The sequence below is a fragment of the Ambystoma mexicanum genome, chromosome 12, assembly GCF_040938575.1.
Source record: "Ambystoma mexicanum isolate Mex_15411 chromosome 12, UKY_AmexF1_1, whole genome shotgun sequence".
NCBI classification, from domain to species: Eukaryota; Metazoa; Chordata; class Amphibia; order Caudata; family Ambystomatidae; genus Ambystoma; species Ambystoma mexicanum.
Window position 1 is genome coordinate 980042044 of NC_090936.1, and position 20635 is coordinate 980062678.

Consider the following 20635-nt stretch of genomic DNA (forward strand, 5'->3'; position numbering starts at 1 on the left):
TTTTATTCTACCCATGTAGATCTAGGAATGTCATACTCCTGTTACTTTCATGGATTATTTTAGTTCCTGTTCCTTAAAGCCAGGGGTCTTAAACATGTGGCTCTCCAGATGTTTTGGACTACGACTCCTATGATCCATCACCATTAACTATGCTGGCTGGGGCTGATGAGCATTGTAGTCCAACACATCTGCAGAGCTAAAGGTTGCAGAACCCGGCGTCCAAGCAGAGGCCTGGAACTCCATACTGCCACAAGCACCTTACCATTTGACTCTGGCTCTGAAATAGAGACTTTATGCTGGCCCTTTACCCACAAACACTGGTTGTTAATATTATATCTTGGAGCTGCATGTGTTAATAGCACTAGTGCAAGAAACGTTCAGGACGGGCGGTAAAAAGACTTCTGTGGGTCTTATGCGTCCTATGAGTTCACAGGGTTTGGTTGACCAGGGAATAGCTCACGAGGCATGGAGTTGGGACAGGATGGCAGGTTAGCTGCTGGCAACCTTTCAGGTGGCAACAGTTAACCCATGAAGAGGGAGCAGAGATGTGCAGTGCTTCTTTGCCCCCCTGATTCTCTGATTTGTCAGAGCTACATTTTCAAAGCCTCTCTCTGAATGGAGCATGAGTGCATTCATCTCTCAGTTGACTCATACAGTTATTGTTCTGTCTGCGTCTTTCATTTGTTATAAAACAGCACCCAAGGTTGGTGGCTCTCAGGGGCTAGGGAGCCTGGGACGCTCCAAGGACAATGAACTGGTAGCCAGGGGGTTTTAGCAATGCGCTACTTTTGTAAACAAAATGAACCCCTAAAAAAACTTTTTTTGTGACTGCAACAGTAAATCATCAAGAATCGATGACTGACAGAGAGGCTGCAGGAGAGCGATTCCCCCTTATTTGTATGGTACAGTAGCACAGATAGGAGAAAGAGGTTGGTTGGCTCTCGACTTACATCTACCTGTTCAGTAGCACACCTGGGAGTGGGTAGTTGAACTGGCTTTGGGGTCCCCGTTTCTCTGTGATAGCATACTCTTGAGTGCATACTTTTTTAATGAACATTTAATTGCAACTGCATGTGTATACCAAGTGCTTAATTTGTAAAACAGTAGGTGCCTGTGCCCAAATATGTTCTAGCACTTCTGTGACACTTGGGCAGTTCCACACTACTGCTGCCCCCCAGAGTCGGACTGGGACAAGAAATAGGCCCGGTCACCCAAAAAAAAATGCCCCCCTCGCCTCAAAAAAGTGCCCCACCCCTCGCCTCACGACACTTGACCTCTGATGATATCACCGGAAGTGATGTCATTTGACCCCACACCAAAGTGACATCCCAGGAAGCGATGAAACACAACCTTTAACCCCTTGACAAAATAGGAAGTGGCATCAAATAGCATTGATCCTAAGTAAACTACACTACGAAAAATATGGTTATGATTTCACTAAGGTGATATACATTTCACACAAGAATGGATCACCATATGTATCAATAATATCTGTGTGTATAGATCCATATTGTCAAAATACTGTGACTACAAGCAGACGTCCAAGGCCACATGATAATATGGTATTATATAGCACTTACCCTTAAGCTCTTTTTTATAAAACAAATATGCATACAATATCACCCAACCTGTGTTGGTACTTATATCGACCCAAGAAGGATGAAAGGTTTTTGAAGAATAAAAAATGAAAAAATACATTTGAAAAAAATGAATTTTTCACAATTTGTTTTTTCAAACCGGCCCAAGCATGGCCTGAAACGGGCCCTTACTCCCCAGGGACTATTTCGGTCCGGCCAGGGACCAATCCGACCCTGCTGCCACCACCTATAGTGCGACAGAGGCCGGGCCTTTGTGGGGCCTCAGGCTCCATTAGGAGCCTATTCATGAAGACAAAAAAAAGCACACACCTTCTTTTGCCGTGATGACCATCATCAAATATGTGTAGCGGGGACAGTGAATCGGGCTGCTGCTTGTTAATGAAGCAACAGCCAGACCCTTTGGTCATTTATCCTTTTTTTTTTTTTTCCAAACTCGTGTGTATGAGGCTGCGGCCCACCAGAGGGGCGCGCCCCACAGTTTGAATACCGCTGCGCCTAAGCCCTCCCCTCTAGGACCATACACCAATGAGTCCTAGAGTGGAGGGCTTAATCGCACATTTTCGCAATTATACCTGGCTGGAGAGAAGTCATGCAGTATCAATGGAAAGGGCCATCAATGCTGCATCACTTCTCTCCGGCCGGGGGGGGGGAGGGGGGGTGCTCGGGCCCGGAGCCCCCTCTACTCGGCGCCCCTGCATACGGGGCAGAGTATCATGAGAATCCAGGAAGGAGACGTTAGTGAACAGACCTGTGACGCGCAGGCCTCAAACAGCAGCACATCCCATCGGAATGTTACACTGTTACACACTTTACAGCAAGGCTATGTGCCATCATGTGAAAGCGAGCAGGGGGGCGGGGGGATCATTAATAGCAGAGCAAGAAAGGCACGTAGAATTAGGGCGATAGGCCACAATGTTGGCCCAAAACAAAGGGGATGCGGTCAAGATGCGAGGTGTGTATGTAATTAATGTTTAGGCAAGGCCCAACACAGCAACTCCAGGCCGCAGCAAATGACTCAGGAATGCACTTTTAGGAAACCTGCCGATAATTAATGGCTGGCATGTCCTTTACGCCACATAAATACACTGCACGTGTCAGGGCCAAACTTGGTGTCAGAGGGCGGCACAAATGTTAGTTTATTGCACGCTCTGCTTGCTAGCGCCAGCCTCACTAAGGGCTAGACAGTGAAGTCTGTGAAGACCACATGCTGTTTTTTCCATGTCGTTCTATTGAGTGCATAGCTTCGCATTTCCCCACTCTCATTTAGAAATCAGAGAACCCTTTACCATTCCTTCACGTACCCGCATTGTTCTAATGTAAGGCACCGACAGGAGCAACTACTGCACAAGATGATTGTCAGGCGCGTGTTTCACTAACTAGGGCTGGGAGGATAGCGCAGGGGCAACACTCGAATCCCGGTCCTGCAGTAGAGACTAACCCAGGTTGATGGGACAGCTGGGACATTGTTAAGACTCACAAGGGTATTAGTGAATGTGCAGTGTACCTAGTTGAGAGATAGCACAGCCATTACAGGCGCGTCCTTAAGGTCACGAGGCTGCCTGTTTACGAACCGAGAAGCAAAGGGGGGAGCCATTAGCCAATAGGGGCCCCCTAGTGTAGCGAATGGGGTAGCCTCTAGGGTCATAAGCCCCTATTGTGGTGTGGAAGATACACAAGCAACCAAGCTCAGCAGAGAATAGCACGTTGAAGGAATGAAGTGGGGGTGTGCGCACCTCTCCTGTTACAGGGCATGATTTAGGATTTTGCAGTCAAAGATGGGGCATGGAATCAGACTTTATTTCCACCTGCCCCCAACACTCCTCCTGCAAATACCACATGGTTACATGCCAGCATGGCACTTTCATGCTGGCATTAAACTGATGAAGCTTCCTGCTCTTGGTGACTACTAAACACAGGTGGATTCCACAGAAATCTATGGCAAATGCCTTCTGAAATCGTTAATTGCGGGAAACAATAAACATTTTTGCACAATGCATGGTGTAAATATCCACATTTTCAGCGAAGGGGACCCCATTGCAAACACTGGTGGTTCCTTCTGAGCAAATCACACTTTTTTAAAAGGAAGCGTAACAATGCACCAGGACTCTCCCCGTTAGTTACCAGATAGAGATAGTGCACATCCAAAGATCCATGCATCCAGACACGACAGGCCTCATTACAAGTAGGGCGCAAAGGGATACCGGGCACCGGTAATGACACCGGTGCTTTTAGCAGGCGTTAAGGACAGACCCGCAAAGGGACACCGGGGTCAATAACGGTACCGGAATTTATGGTACTGTTATTGCCGCCTTCCCCATTCCCATTGAGCCCTATGGGGGCTCAAATGGAATGGGGAATGGTTCCCGGAATGGGGACTTACCGGTCCCGCAAAGGTCGGAATGACATGGTAAGTCCCCATTCCCGGAACACGGACCCGGAATCCGGTAAGGGGGTAGCCAGGGCGCTAATAGCGCCATGGCTACCTCCTACCTCGTAATGAGGCCCGACATCCTTCTGCGATCTGTCAGGTACCTGGCCTGTGCAGCATGGTGCTTTTCGAGCAAGGAAGCAGCAATGTGACGTCACCCAGAGCCGGCTAAAGACTCCCCCGAGCTGGCATGTTTGGAGAAGTGTCATTTTGAAATTAAATGCGCCCGAAAGAGCGGGCGCATTTAACAACAATAGGGTGCTGGCACCCTATTGAGATAAGTACCACCATGCTCTGAAAGCACCCCATCAGTGTTTGATGCACCTGCTCCCGCTAGTGCATTTCATTTTAAAATGGCACTCCTCCCACCTGGTCATTTGGTGCCTCCACCCCCACCAATTGACCAGGAGCACGGCGGGTCGGGGGTCGCCAAATTGTCCTTTTTCTGCACTGACGTCACCAATGAAAGCTGTGAGCTATGCAAAACTCTTAACATTGCCATTTTTTTTAAAGTGCATTCATGGGCCTCATTAGAAGGTTGGAGGTAACCATGCCGCTTTTAGCAGCATGGTTGCCTCCATAACGCACTCCGGGCCCGGGTTCCTCGAATGAGGAATTACCGGGCCATCGCAACCTTGGCGGACCGGGTAATTCCCCATCCGAGGGACCCGGTCCATCCTCATTCCCATTCGAGCCCCCATAGGGCTCGAATGGGAATGGGGATGAGAGGGCCATTGCAACACTTTCAGGTATTTTTTTAGTGGGACAGCAACGCTTTGAACTGCTGGTGTCCCACTGCCATTTATAAACCCACATTAGAAATAGAAACGCTTCCTTCTTTTGTAAACATTTTATGGCGACAGGCTGTTTACAGACATACTGTAAGAGGATTCAATTCAACACTACAGCTTAGTCAATGCCTAGTCTGGGATACTGAATGGAAACCCTTATTGATATATCTTTATGTCCAGTTCATGAGTTCTGGATGACTACCCCTATATAACACCCCTCTCTTAGAATCCCCCTGACCCCACTGAGCCAAGAAGTAGTTCTGTTTTGCAAGTTTAAAAGGTTTATTTAAGAATTTAAACAATATATATATATCACACTTTATAATAAATTAATATCTGATAGTACACTTAGACATATGATGTTGATCAACAATGGGTAATGTGGCACTAGCACACTTCTTTACAATCAATGAGGAGTTAGTATAGGATGGATAAAGTAGCAAAAATACTTTTATGATTTCAAGGGAAAAGCAATGAGGAATTAAATGCAGTACAAAAATACTTGATATGATTTTAGCAAAAGATAAGATAATCACTTTTTCTCTGGCAATTCACCCCCCTCCCCTATGCAATGTAAGAAATGGAAGGAGATGGAAAGGGGAGCACACAGTTTTCAGGAATGCAATCAACTACAATGCGAAATTCAGTTCCCCCCCAGCAAGCTTAGAGGAAACAGGTAGGAGTTTGAAACACAGGCCCAAAATGCTTTTTAAAGGTGATGGCAATGGATGGGAAAATGTGCCAACTGATTTTAATTCCCTCTAGAGATTCAGGGTGAGTGGGAGAGGCGTGTTGCTATTAGTTCAGGCTCACTTTAGCAATGCTCTATGAGTTATTACCAAGTTGCAAACGTATTTTAACAAAAGAAAGAATGGAGCTGCTATTTTGACAAGTGAAGAAATTGAGCCAAAATCGCAAATCGCGGTAAATTTCACGAGTGCGTGAATCGTGATTGCAGAGAAAGTATAAGGAGTTGGAAGTTTTAGGTTTGTTGGAAAGCTTAGATTCTAAGCTTTCAGATGAAAGTTAAATTTCGCTCCTAGCCCAAACGGTTCCAGAGATACGGACGATTAAATAAAGGTTGTTTTTCGGATTTAAAGTAAAACTCAAAATGACAGGTGACAGCTTGCAGCTGCAGAATTGACAGGTGATGGTTGTGCAGCTTTAAAAATGACAGATGACACGATTTCTAGGAGGCAGTTCTACTTAGGTTAAAATAGTTTGGATTAGATTATTTTAACTAAGAGATTGGTTCTGCACAGTTCTTCTAGGTACTCACAATATAAATTTGAAACAGGCCTCACCACGGATCTGGTCAGGTTTCGGACTGGACTCCGGTTTAGGGCTCGGCACTTCACAGTGATCTGGTTCTGCTTACAGCGGTCTGGGTCACTCTGGATCTCTGGTCTGGTCTCTGGGTGTCTCTGCTTTCTCTGGGTACAGCACTGCTTCTGGATCTTTCTGGCGCAGGGTTTCAGACCAGAATCAACAGCTCAGCCTGGCTGTGAATAGTCTGCAAATGATTTTGAGGCCTGCTGACAAATACTTTTGCTTGCAGTGGGCCTTCTTGGTTCAAAGTTCTGTAGTCTCTGTTTAGCTTGGAAGTCTAAGTGTTGGATCTCTGGATGTGAAGTCGTCGGTCAGCATGCTCCGCAGCAAATGGAATTGAATGTTTCTACCTGTCCCAGCAGTCTCTTTTTATGTGTTTTGAAAATGGGTGTGTGCCTGGTCATAACTAAACCTGCCCCTCTCACTTATCATTGGCCAATTCCTCCTCTCTCCATTAATTGGGGGAAGGAAATGTGAGTCAGAGTGATGCTGTAGGTTTTATGGTCAGAGGAACCTCCCCTTGTCAGATTGCACACAAATCTATTTCTGACCCAAATACATATTTATCTATGTACCATTTTTCTAATATTGTAGGTCCAGTTAACATATTTTCTGTAGCACCAAACCATCCGATCCCTGTCTTTGTACGATGTTGTGTCCACTGATGACAGAATTCTCCCCTTTTCATCCAGATAACGACCTCTAAACCTTTCCAGTTTTTACACAAATGTGCACCAGGGATATGGGTTACAGATGATAAAGTGTCAGATTTTTTAACATGCAGACATTTGGAGTGAGACCCTATTTTCCACTAGCAACCCCCCAGAATACACCACAGGGTCCTAACGCCTCTCAAAATGATCACAGAAAAATCACAAAAATAATGATATTACTTATATAATTCTGACAAGTCTGCACTATGAGTTATCTATCTTTTTAGAATTATGCCCTGGTCAAAAAGGGGTGTGGCTTCCCACATCACAGGGTGGAATAACTGGTTTATCCACTTGCCCCAAGCTCAGCTGCTAGCAGAGGCACTGCCCCTCCCAGTTTCCCCTAAGAGGAAGCCACTTTACGGCCCCCCAATATAACATTTGCCTGAGTCCAGGACAGGCCTTTGTTCAACTCCCTGTAGTCCCCAGCTGCTCCACCCCTAATCTAATCAGAGAGGTGACAACTCCTTTTGGCAAGGGGAGTGGCTGAGCAGGTTTCAACTCCTGTCGGGGGTAGTTGTCAGGCAGAATCCAGTTTCATTAAGCCAGGTTTCAGCTAAATGTCACTTTTTGTTCCCAGTTTTCTACATTCAAATCAAACTGACAATTTTTACATATACATTAAATAATTACTTCCTTCAAGTCATTTCAGAATATAGTTTTAAATTGTATCCACCTCTTAGCAAGTCTTTCCTTGGTCTGGTTTTGTTTCATTTGTTCAGTTTTACACAAAAGTCTGGTGGTTTTAAAACACCAGCTTTCTGATAGTGGTGAGTACTGGTAATGCAACCATTTTTGGGATTAAGAAAATGAATTCCCCACAGTTCTGAATTGCTTTTTTGGCAATCAGCATTGCCATTCCCAATGGTTTCAGGCTACTGTGTGTGTAGCCCACTGGTGGTTTTAGGCAGTGCCCTCCTGTGCTCACAACATAGGAAAAAATGGGTGGCAGCCTATTCTTAATGTTTTCCCCGTGCACTCTCTGGGGAGTTCTGGCCATCATGATGTTTTACATGCCAGTACTGCACAGTTTTATTGTAGGGCTTGGATGCATGGGTAAAAACATCCCACAAGCCCCATCATGACTGTGAGGTGTGACGTCAGCACCCTGCTGCATGGGAGCTGGTCCTCCACTAGGATTGGAAGCACACTGCCGATACTCATTTCTACGGCCATTGCTTCATTTGCACTGTCGCACAGCCTCCGGAAATGCACAAGTCACCTTTGAGTAAGGTGACCTGCGTATTTCCGGAATTTAGGCATCTGTAAAAAGTGCGTCTTCTCTGCAGCTTTTTAGACATAAATGTGATTTTCTCAAAATCAATCATTCTGTGTTCTGTCATTAAAGGGGTGATTAAAGTGGGTGAATGATGTCACAATCGGTCTCAATACCTGGTAAGACGTCATCAGAGAGACATTCTGAAATCCTTGCTTCTGGTGAATGATGCTTACGTTAACAATACAACGGAATGCAAATGCCAACATGAACCAAGGATGCTACAACGTTCCCTATCGGATAACCCACTCCACCCCAGAACAGGCTATAAAAGCAGATTATTCATTAAACTAAAGATGTTTGCAAATATTTTGTTTTTAATCAAAATATAATAAGACTTGTTTGTGTCAAGGACATAAAATGATGCCCAAACACACATATTAATAAGGCAATCAGTAACATATAACTGTGTTCAAGCACAGCTGACTTAATATAGATAATATACAAAAACATTTAGGCTCACATCATGAGTGTGGTGGTAATGTCAAAAGAGGTCATTTTTGAAGATACCACCTCTTTCTACTGCTTGCCACATTATGGCCTGTGGGGGTGTAAACTGCATGCGCTATTTCAGTATGAACTTCTACGGTCCACTGTCCATTTCCATACTCAAAATGAGGGTGAAAATTGTGTTTAAAATGTTATATTAATGAATGCGGATTTACATGAACGCCGGCTGCAGTATTTAAGCAAACTGGCACTGGCACCGCCAATTAGGTGGATTTCTAGCACTTTGGCAAATGTTAAGGATGACTGGATGCGGTAGTGATAATTACGGAATGCGGTGATTCTTTGAAAAAGTATCTGCTGACATCACAGTTAGGGGGTGTGTATTTTGGCCATTGTCTGGCAAGATCTACATGATAATGTTATGGTCTAGTGGAACATCTCGGTCATCTCGATTCATCAGCACCACTTCAGAGAGGGGCCAATCTCCTGGCCAACCTCCCTGAATATAGATAAAACTAATGAAGGGATGGAACAACGTTTAGAACTAACATTAAAATAAAACGAGAATGGTAATAATATCCTATGGATCACTCCATAGCTATACCTGTGTGCTCTGATTTATATGTATCTTGAAAATTATTCCATCAGTTAACCCAAATTGCTTATTTATTGGAATCATGAATATGGCAGTAACTATATTTAGGAGTCCAGAGCTTCTGTGGCATTATTTACCCCTTGGCCACAATGGCCGAGCTTGTGGGGTAAAGGGACAGATGGCAAACCAAGGTCTCCACCGTATCCTAATGCACACCACCTCCCAGCAGTGCCATCCGCTTAGCCAGACCTCCTGAACGGAATGCAAACAAGCAATGTGCGCGCTCAGGCCAATGACTTACTTTGTAGTTACAATATGCGAGGGGGTGTAGACCTCTGGAAAGAAGGCCCACACCCCACGTGTTTTGCAGGCTATATGCAAGCCAAGTTCTATGCGTTTAACTTGCTTATACTCTGAAACTTTGTGTTGACCATGCTCTTGATGTCCACTGGGTCTGATGGTGCCATTGAGGGCAGGGTGCATTGGATACATTGCAGGGCTGCCTGACTGAAGCTAGAGCTGAGACGTATTGTGTAGGTGAACATACTCACCACTGCTTGCATTGCTTGGAAATTGCTTGGAAATTAAACTCCGTTTATTCGTTTTTCAAAGACCCTGGACCCCACAAATGCTGACTTTGCTCCCTGCCTTCTTGCCACCAAGAGTAGCTCCGGGCCTGAGGTAGCGGTGACACCTACAGTGTATGGAAAGACATGTTGAAATAATAGGATATATTTCTGTGCGTGTGCTTTGTTAATGCAGTGTGTGTTTATGTTTGTGTAGGAGAATTTGAACGAGTGTGCACGTGTCCGTGAATGTGTGCTTGCTTGTTTGTGTTTGTGAGCGTTTCTGAGTGATTGAGCGGCTGAGTGAGAGTGTGTGTGTGTGACCAATCAACTTCCGGGGCTCCAGTGGTCCAGGGATGAATAACGGTTTCAAAACCATGAATCAACCCCACACCTCTAGTACACCAGTAGTGATCTGAACAGATTGGAATACAAGTGAATTTTAAAACCTCCTTGTCCAATTTTGGTAACGTGGATGGAACAGCAGGCTTATATCTGCAAGGTTGTGGATCGTTGATTAGTTGCAACACAGCGAAAATACAATTATTATCCAATGATCACATTGACTGTCCAGTCAAGGTTGTATGAAAATATCCACTTTATTATTACTACAACAGACCGTTCTAGCACACTACAAAATACAACCGATCCTGTAAAGGAACACAGAAGACAGACAGTTTCACGAAGGAAATGGATGCCCTCTGGATACTGACAGGGGGGTAGTTGGTAAAGTAATCAGTCTTACTGTTGAAGCTTATTCGCTTCCAGCACCAAGGGGACAAAGGTTCGTAACTGTCTCTAGGGGCCTTCGGAAAAGGACCTGGGGGGCAGAACCACAATGTAATTAGTGCTGAAGAAGTTCTTGGTGCTCAACAACGTTGAGGCAGTTCCAGGGCACATTGCAGCCCTTGAGATATAGTTAGTGGTGGGAGACAGCTGAAGGAATCAGGTGGCAGGCAGTTCGGCAAGCAAGGCTGGATGGACGGTTGCAGGCACGCCGGGGTGGCTTCCCAGGGCCAAAAATCGGTGTGTCTGTGCTGGTTGGCAGATCTAGAATGCTGGTCGAGGTGTCGCAGACGGCTCTGGTGACTGCTGTGTAACAACAGTCAGCGGTGCAGCTGGATGCGGTTCGAGGACTCGACTATATCGAAAATGTCCTTAAAAGATGGACGCTGGTTGATGCTCGATTGGCACTCCTCCTAGCTTCTTTCCAGGACTCTTGTCGTCCTTTCAAGGCAGACGACCCAAAGCTCAGGAGAGTGTTTGCAGGCAATGGCCTTGTCAATAGTTCAGATACTCTCTGGAACATCCCACCTAGGAAGCTTGCTGGCAGCACCTAGCAGGGCACGCTGTGTGCTGACTGGGTACATGTTCTGGAGCTGCTGGATGGGTCCTCTGAGTCTGGCATCTCCCTCTGTTCCCTGGGAGATGTTTAGGTGAGGGATCCTGCTTCCCTCTTGGAACTCCTGGCCTTCGTTCACTGACGGAAGATGTAAGGTAGGCTGTATCTTCAGCACAGGTCCAAATGAGTCCTTCTTCTTACTCCTTTCGAAGTCGTCGGAATGCTCTATCAAGTGAGGGGTCTAGTCCTTTCTTAAAGCCAAATGGGCTGCAGTGATTGGTGATGGCTAAGCTCACCTTAATGAACCAATCCTGGTTCCCCACCAACTATCTTCTGTTATGTATGAGGTCAGGACCAGAGTGCTCTGCAACAGGACAGATAAGAGGTGACAACATATACCTAAGTCCCATCCATCTGCCTGTCTGTTGTAGATCAAAGTCTCTCTCTGGCTAAGAGAGCCCTCTGTGACTCTTGATAAAAGCGCAGGGCTCCTTTGAAGTTTGTGCTGGAAGCAGACATCCTGTCTCCCCCAAATCACACCCTTTGTCCCTCTGAAAGGGGTCCACTCTGCAGGGACACCTGCAGTAACTGATGGACCCAGACAGGCCATTCACTGCCTTTCATACAGAGAGGTGGAAACTACCTTCAAGTTGAGACATTGCATACCAAAGGGCTGTTAGTTCCGCTTTCCTGTTGTCTTGCTCGGCAACCAAGCCCCAAGATCTTGTATGTATGCACTGCCACTAGCCGAATGAACACAACAGGGAAACAGATTCACGTGGGCCTTTGATATTTAAAGTAGGCTGCCCATGGCTGGAGGAAGGTGTGCCTTCCCCCTTCCTGAGATGCTTTTATGTACCTGTGGCTGTCATATTGCAGCTGAATATGACAGGGAAAGATGGCGCCTGTAGGCTGTGTCTTTCGCGAGTACATGTGACTATGCGTTTCGTGCGGGAAGCAGATAAAATGTGTGCAGAATGGCCTCACACATTTATCTGAGGTTGATCTCCCATCATTTATTGTCATTTATCAAAAAATCAAAAAGCACAGGCGAGCACACTCCCAGTGCGGATGGTCGAATTCTTCACAGTGTGACACATAAATGGTGGACTGCACTGGCAGCATGAATGGGTTTATAGTGACACAGGCAGCATCAACATATTTTCACAGGACAGTGTTCGTATACAGTGGGCAGATGCAGAATGCACATGTCCTTATGGGTAATGCTGGCATATACTGATCTGAATAAGTGTCATGAACATGTATTAACTAGCAAAACTCCCATATATTGGACATGGCTAGCATGGAAGTGTGTTCTTACAGAGACAGTACAGTCATTTATATTCAGAACAGCAGGAATGCAAATGTTCATACATTGACTTGTTGGTAAACATAAACGTTGTTAACTGAAAGGTTTTAAATTATTCTAGGCACCCTCCAGACCATCCTTCAGCTTGATGTGCCATTGCCATCAGGACACCATTCCTCCATGGGGGGTTTCTGCTAGTGACCACCTGTGAGCAGCATGTTGAAGGCCCACAGCACTCGGCTCTTTATGCACACAGACACACCCCAGGGAAGACAACACAGTGTAATCTAATTGATTGCAATTTCAGATTTTGCCTCCAGAAATGTAGGTCCACTTGTAACATATTTGTTGCATAACCATAATTGTTGCTACTCTAAAACTAGTTTGACGTGGGGGTATAGATGTTTGGTGTTGAAGATCAACTTGGCAGCACCCTCTTCTCACACCACTTTGTCGGGGGGAAAATTCTGCCGGGTCGGCCGGGCAGTCCGCAGACCTCCGGGCAGGGAGGCCCCAACTCCTCCCGTATATCCCAGAAGAGATAGAGTATGAGACACACACAAGAAGCAAGGTGACTCTGCTGTTTATTGTACAAAAACGGCAGTGATGGGTCAAGGATCGTACGCGTCCGTCCTGACACACACACAATCGTGGGCTCGCAGGCCCTTTTTACCTTAGTATGACGCGCTACTTGCGTCACCTTAGAAAGTTAGCAAAAAACCTATCGCCACTCTTAATTGGTTGCTCGAGTGGTAGGGTTAGTATAGCATACGTATAGAGAACAATATTAGTGGACAAGGGTTAGTCAGGTGATATATCTGGGTTGTCCTTACAATTAGATACATGAGAATTGTTACATGAAGACTCCTGATGATTGGTTAATGTTAATGGCGTCAGTGATAAGAGCCCCATGTTCTGATTGGTGCGCCCGCGAGCTTCCCAGCCTGGGACCATCGCTGTTCCCAGCTCTCGGTGTACCTGTCATTTGCAACAATGTTTCACTATGAGTACGTGCAGACAATGTGAGGACTTATTCATGAGCTGGAAAGCCGACTACTCCCACTGTCGCAGATGTCCATTGACCCTTTTAAGTGTCTCTGCCTGTGTCTTGTAACGAGGGATCCAGATGTCTTCTTTCTCCTGGGTTTGGCATCCTGTCAGGTTCGGCTTGGTCACGTGAGGTGGGACCGTGTTTGAGGCAGAATTCTGCACAATTAATATTGTTTTTCCACTGTGTGCCTGGTTTAATTTGCAGGTGCGACTTTAACGTTGGTGCGCGGCGTGCGAGGTTGCAACATCGTGCCCTTGATGGTCTGCCTTTGGAATGTGGGTTTGCAACATTACGACCTTGGCTGTCTGCTTTCGCCAGGCTCATTCTGCAGGATCAGCAACCTGACTTTTGTTCTTTTAACGTCCATGGGAGCTCTTGCTTGCGGCCTACTTAGGCCTGGTGTATAGGTGAAACCGTTTGGTGCACAGGCGCTTTAGGTTATAGTATCATATTGTCTTATGACCAGTATCGTGTCTTCGTTATATTTCTCATTATGGCACCTGGGTTTGGGAGAAGCGTAAGCAAGCTCTTTAGATGAGTTCATGATGCGTCTTGCGTTTCTGCATTTTGAGAGCCTATGTGGAAAATAATAAAGATGCACGTCCGTGAGTATGTCTGTCGCCTACGTCATAGCACTGGGTATATTCTTCGTGTAGATTGGTGCGGGAGTGTCCAGTGTGTATATTAGCACAGGTGTGCTGACCGTTGGCTAGGTCGTCATGGCATCTCTAACGACGTGTAGGTTTTAGTCTAGTTGATCCGTGCCGCAGGTATCGGCATGGGCAGGGCGGGCTGCTGGGCAGGCAGATGGACACATCCGTATGTTCCTGTACCAGGGTATTTGGTCGTCTGGTAGATGGGCAAACTCTTCTCGTGGCGGGTGTCTGGGCCTTGATCTTTTAGGCCAGGCGCGAGAGGGGAAGGACGGGAGCCTGTTTTTCCATTCTCCCACTTCAGTCCCCCCTCTGGTCGACTTGTCGACCACAAACATATCCTTTTCGTTATCTCCTCTTACTCTCCATATCTTAGTTATTCCTCCTAAATGTCCATAGTGGTTAACATGATCTTCAATGACCAATACATATATTCACATGTTCCTCCAGGAGTACAGTATACCCATTTCCCTATGTAACTCCTGGGATTTCTTGGGTTCTCGATCTTCACCGATGGTGGGTCCAGGTGGTTGGTGATGATCTGGTTGCGCAATTTCTCTCTTTCTTGTATTATTATTCCTGTGTGCTGGCCGTCATCTGCTGGCATCAATGGGTGCATACCGACCATTTCAAGCAACTCGTCAGTGGTGCGTGCCTTCCGGGCCTTCCAAAATCTTATTATGATCAGTGTAGCTCCAGCCAAAATAGTACAACCAACTATAATTTTCAGTCCATCTGACAGCCCAGATGGCATCCATGACCATAATAGCGAAAACCAGCTCTCATCCTTTTTCACACCTTTACTTTCATCCATCATTTTGGAATGCATCTGGGCCAATTGTGAAACTGCTTCTGTCAGTGTACCGTTGTCAGCATCGTTGGCAGGAATGAACGTGCAGCATGATTGTCCTATCTTTGCGCACACTCCTCCTTCCATGGCTGTGAGGAGGTCCAATACATATCTGTTCTGAAGTGCTACCATCCTTATAGCTCGCAGCTCCTCTTTTATTGCGTTGAATACATTTACTGTAGAATTGATGGTCATCATTAGTTCCCATCTAGTTATCTGGAGCCATTTTGGGTTTGCGTAAGCCTGCAGTCCTGGATGGATTATTGACGAGAAGAACATTGCTGCTCTGCTGAATAGTCTGTGTTCTGGCGGAATTGAAGTGAGTGCTGTTTCCGATCTTCCCCATAGGTAATTTCCTGTCAGAGGTTCTCCTTGTCTTTTCCTTCTATTTAGGACAGTATTATTGCCGTTGGTCCTGTTTCCTGGCCCCTCCTGAAGTGGTGCAGATCTCTTCTTTCTCTTGTCCCCTTCATCCATTTTGGGAAAGTTCGCCACATCCACATGCTTCTGGGGTACCACTAGTGATGGTACATTGACGTGCACCATCGTGCATACACCATTCCACAGAGGGGGCAGTGTGTGGTATGCCTTTTCTCCACAGGCCCAGTAATGGTCCATTATTACTGCTGTTCCTGCTCCCCCCTCAGGTAACTCCATCACGCTTGCACAGTTGGTGTTGTATCCTACGTCCACCTCTCCTTTATGTTGGTAGCATACCTTTGGCGCAGTCAGCGGCAGTATTGTTATTGGGTCTTCATCCGTCTCTATCCACGTGAGCATGGGCACGTACTTGATCCAAGTCGTCCAACATCTGTGGTTGTGTGCATCGATAGTTGAAATAGTTTCTTTTGTTACCATGTTGCTGCCAATCACTCCTATCTCCCATTTGTTGTCCAAGTACACCTTCCCCGTTATCGTCACCAGTGGCCTCTCCCAGCATCCTGGTTTACCAGGAACTTCAGTGGCGTACCAATCGCATGGTAAATACTGCAGTGTTACTTTCTTCGTTTCCCCTTTTGCAGGACCACTTGTTATGTATCTGAATGCTTCAGCATGTAAACTGCTCTTGTGGTAACTCAAATAAGTCTTGAGGAAGTTGTTTTCGTATGGGTATGAGTCTTGTGTTTTCCACACCATATGCACCACTGTCCCTTGAAATCTTCCTTTTGTTTGGAACAGTGCCAAGTATATTATGCATCGTGCTGTCTTTTCATCTATTTCCGTGGCAACAAATGTTCGAGAAGCGCTCATGGCGTATGGTATCAATGAGCAAACGTAGCAGCTGTCCTCTGTTGTCTGCTTACCAATGCGGGTCATGTGTTGGTACCATATGTTGTTTGAGACGTGTGCTGAATCTTGTATATAATTGTCAATACCTTTATTATCTGAGTATGTGCTGCGTTGAACTCTATTTTGTTTGTGCGCAATTTTACTAGTATCACCTGACGTAACACCTGTTGCAGCTGGGGATGGGGGTGTATTAGGTTTGGGTACAGCAATAATATTGATAGCACAGCTGTACTGCCATACAGAGGCAGCCAAGAACCCAGTGATCATGAGAATCCCTATTATTTTTATTACACATGCTAATTTCACCGGCATTTTGCTCTTACCTTGCTGCAGTCTGGCAGCGTATTCTTGCGACGTTAGAGTTGCCCGCCTGAAAATTCTCAATATGCTGGTTATTAAATGTTAGTTAGCTCTCCCTATCAAATAGTCATCCAGTGCCCAGGCGAAGAGCTGTTCCCACGCTAATCTAAGCGATCCATCTCTTAGGGCAGGCAAGTATGGGTGGAGGTGGGGCATTGAGTATTCTATGGCCAAGAGGAATGCTGTGTAATAGACACGTACCCTTTTCCTTTTCAGGTACGTTGGCCTTTTTATTTCATATACAAATTGGTGTGACAAGTCTTCTGGGTAGTTATCGTCTGAGGGTACCATCTACTCCTGGGCAGTGAATTTGTTAGTTATCTATTTTCTTTAGCAGTACAATAATACGCAGTTCCTGCATGTGCGAGAGAAAAGAAAAGAGAGCATTCACGTGTTTACATGTGTACGTGTGCGAGACAATGTCCTTCAATTCAGGTATTACTGTAATGGGGGTAGGGTCAGTGGGTGGTGGGCAGGGGGGTTGAGCTCAACTGGCGGAAGTATCTTTACTCTTTGAGCGTGTGACCATGGGGTGGGCAGTATGGGGATCACCCCTTTCTTCTTCAGTTATTGTCTCTGGGGAGTGACAGGGTATGGAAACACTTGGGCCGTTGTTTGTGGTAGAACTTTCTTCCTCCGTTGGTGATGTTGTTGCTGCTCTCCCAATGGACCTGTCGGTGGCGCTGGGGCGGGTCTGTGGTTTGTAGATCTTTACGTCGTGTAGATGGTTCCAGGCACGCTTGCCCTGTAGCTTTACTGCTCTCGTTGATACCTCCTCTACCAGATGGGGGCCAGTGAATCGTGGACTATTCCATTTCCTGTTGAAATTGCGAAGTAGTACGTGGTCACCTTTAGCAATTTTACACAGTCCTTCCTTTACCAGTTCTGTATCCGCGTCTTCTTGTTGATTGCTGTTAGACCCGCCCCGTGTGCGCTCGAGCTGTTGAGACACAAACACTACACTAGTAATCAAAGAAGACACATATTGGTACATTTCATCACCAAGAACACTCGCTGTGCTTTCGTGGTCGGTAAATGCTCTTGACGTTGGCGTTAGGGGAAGGCGCATTTGACGTCCGGTAACCACCTCGTGAGGGGTGAGGTGGTGGTCGGACCCTGGTCTATTCCTTAGCTCGAATAGGGCTAATGGAAGGCAATATAACCAACTCTTCTTTGTTGTTTGCTGTATCTTTGCAATTGCCTCCTTTAATAGGCCATTCAGGCGTTCACATACACCGTTGGCCTGTGGGTGGTATGCGCATGCAAACTTATGCTTGATGTTCAGCAAGGATGTGATGTGCTGGAACATTTCGTTTGCGAAATGTGGGCCATTGTCTGACCTTAACACCTCGCACACTCCCCACCTCGGGAAGACCTCCCTCACTAGGAATTTAGCTGCTCTAAATGCATCTGGGTGTGAACAGGGCCCCGCCTCAACCCACCTAGAGAATGGGCATACCACTACAATCATATACCTATTTCCTTGACATATGTTGATCATATCAACATAGTCAATATGGAGATGCCGGAAACGTCCCTCTGGCCGGGGTATAGTACCTCTTATCACCTTTAGAGTATGGCCGGCCGTAAACTGTTGGCATGTGAGACAATTACTGATAAAATTTGACACATGAGAATTTAACTCGGGGCAGAACCAGTCTTCCCTAATTTGTGCTGCAATTACTTCCTTGCCTGTGTGGGCTGGATGATGTAGTTGGCTCAGGGCGGTGTTCAAAAGTGCCAATGGTATTACAACCTTTCCAGTGCCACCCTGGCGCCACAGTGCGTCGGTCGGTGACATTATACATCCACTTTTTACCCATATTTCTTTTTCGGCCATTGGTGCAGCCGCTTGTAGCTCCATAATCTGTGTGGCTGGGAGATGGGTGTACCCTTCTCTTATCAACATCTCCTTAGCCATTCCCCTCCCTCTCCCTCTCTGTGACTCTGGGGGGTTCCATATCTCACCAAAGTATGCAGCATACTTTGCATGTGCGTCTGCTGCTGCATTCCCCTTCGAGACGTGGTCCTCACCATTGGTGTGTGCGGTGCATTTTACTAAAGCTAATTCTTGGGGGTCATTTATTACTTCAATTAGTTCAGCCAATAAGAGGGCATGTTGCACGGGAGTGCCATCAGCTCTCCTAAACCCTCTTCTTCTCCATTTCGACAACCCTGAGTGGACGGTGGATGTAACATATGCGCTGTCGGAGTATATGGTCACCCGTTTGTCAAAGCTTTCCTTCAACGCCAAGATCAGTGCAACTAATTCCGCGGCTTGGGCGGAGTAATGCTGTGGTAATTGTACACATTTCATTGCCACACACACCGGTACCTCCATCATTTTTACCACTGCAGCCCCAGTTCTCCTTACACCATCCCTTTGATCGATAGTTGATGACCCATCAATGAACAAAAGTTCACCTCCCTCTAGTGCGTTTTCTTCAACCTTTCTAGTACATGAGTACATTTCAGTTATTTGCGTACAGTCATGGGCATAATCTCCCTCCTCAATTACATCTGCTAGGAACCTTGCAGGGTTGACCGTGCTACATCTAACAATTGATAGTTCAGCTCTGGATAAAATGATCTCATAACCTGATGCTCTTTGCGTGGTTAGGGTGGATTTAGGTTTATTCAATATCGCAAATAGTGCATGTTCCACAAATAGTGTAGTTGGGCACCCCATGGTGATTGCTGATGCTTTTTCCACCGCAAAAGCAGCTGCAGCGAGACCTTGTTCGCAAGGGAAGTGGCCTAACATCACAGGATCTAAGTGGCCGCTGTAGAATGCTACTGGTTTGTAGCCCATGCTTGTTTTTTGAGCCAACACTGCTTTCATTACTGCTGAATCGCAATGTGAGAATATAAAAAATTGTCGCTCATAGTCTGGGGATGCCAGTACCGGAGCAGTTGATATCGCATCTTTCAATTCATCAAAAGCCTCTTTCATTTCCATCGTCCACCCCAGCTTTTTCTCCCCTTTATTAGCTTCCCTTAACGCCTCAAGCAGGAGTCCTATGTACGAGCTGTAATCAAATACCCATGCTCTACAGTAGTTGCACAGCCCCAGGAACTGCTGCAGTTCCCTCACAGTTTGTGGCATCGGAGTGTTTGAAATGGCCTGTGCTCTTTGTGGTGCAATCTTTCTTCCATGTTAGGATATAAGTTGACCAATGTAAAGTACCTGTTCTTGACAGTACTGTATCTTTTCCATGTCTACCTTGTAACCTTTTTCAGCCAATATTGTCAACATCTTTAAGGAGTCCTCTCTGCATGTTCCTTCGTTTGTACTGCAAATTATTATGTCATCCACATACTGCAACACTGTGCTTTCCACTTCAATGTTACCCAAATCCATCTGTATTACTCTATTGAAAATTGAGGGTGATTCGCAATACCCTTGTGGCAATCTGGTGTGCTTCCACATTGTGTTTCTGTAAGTGAAGCTCGTCAGATCTTGTGAATCTAGGTGTAGTGGTATTGAGAAAAAAGCATTTTTAAGGTCGATCACTGTAAATCGTGATGCTTCTGCTGGAATGCCACACAATATTGTGGCCGGGTTTGCTGCTACGGGATATTCCGCTTCTACTATGTTGTTCAAGGGCCTGAGATCCTGTATGAAGCGCCAAGAAGCCCCTTTAGCCTTGCGCACTGGGTACACAGCCGTGTTACATGGTGATTCTCAGGGGACCAATATACCATTATTTATAAGGGCCGTTATGGTTTCATATATCCCCTCATCTGCCTCTTTTGATAGTGGGTACTGTTTTACTCTGGGGAGTATTGCACCTTTTTTCAATTTTATTCTTACTCCCCCTATACTTTTTATGCACCCCACGTCATAGGGGCCAGTAGTCCACAATGATTTGGGTACCTTTGACATATCCTCCTTAAAGAAGGGGACTGGGGTGCATGCGGGTGCCTCAAGTGCCATTGCAATTTTCTGTGCTACTTGTTTGTAAGCCACTCTTAGCCATATTTCCACACTCATCATAAACACCATTTCACCTTCCTCCTTTTCATCTGAGAAC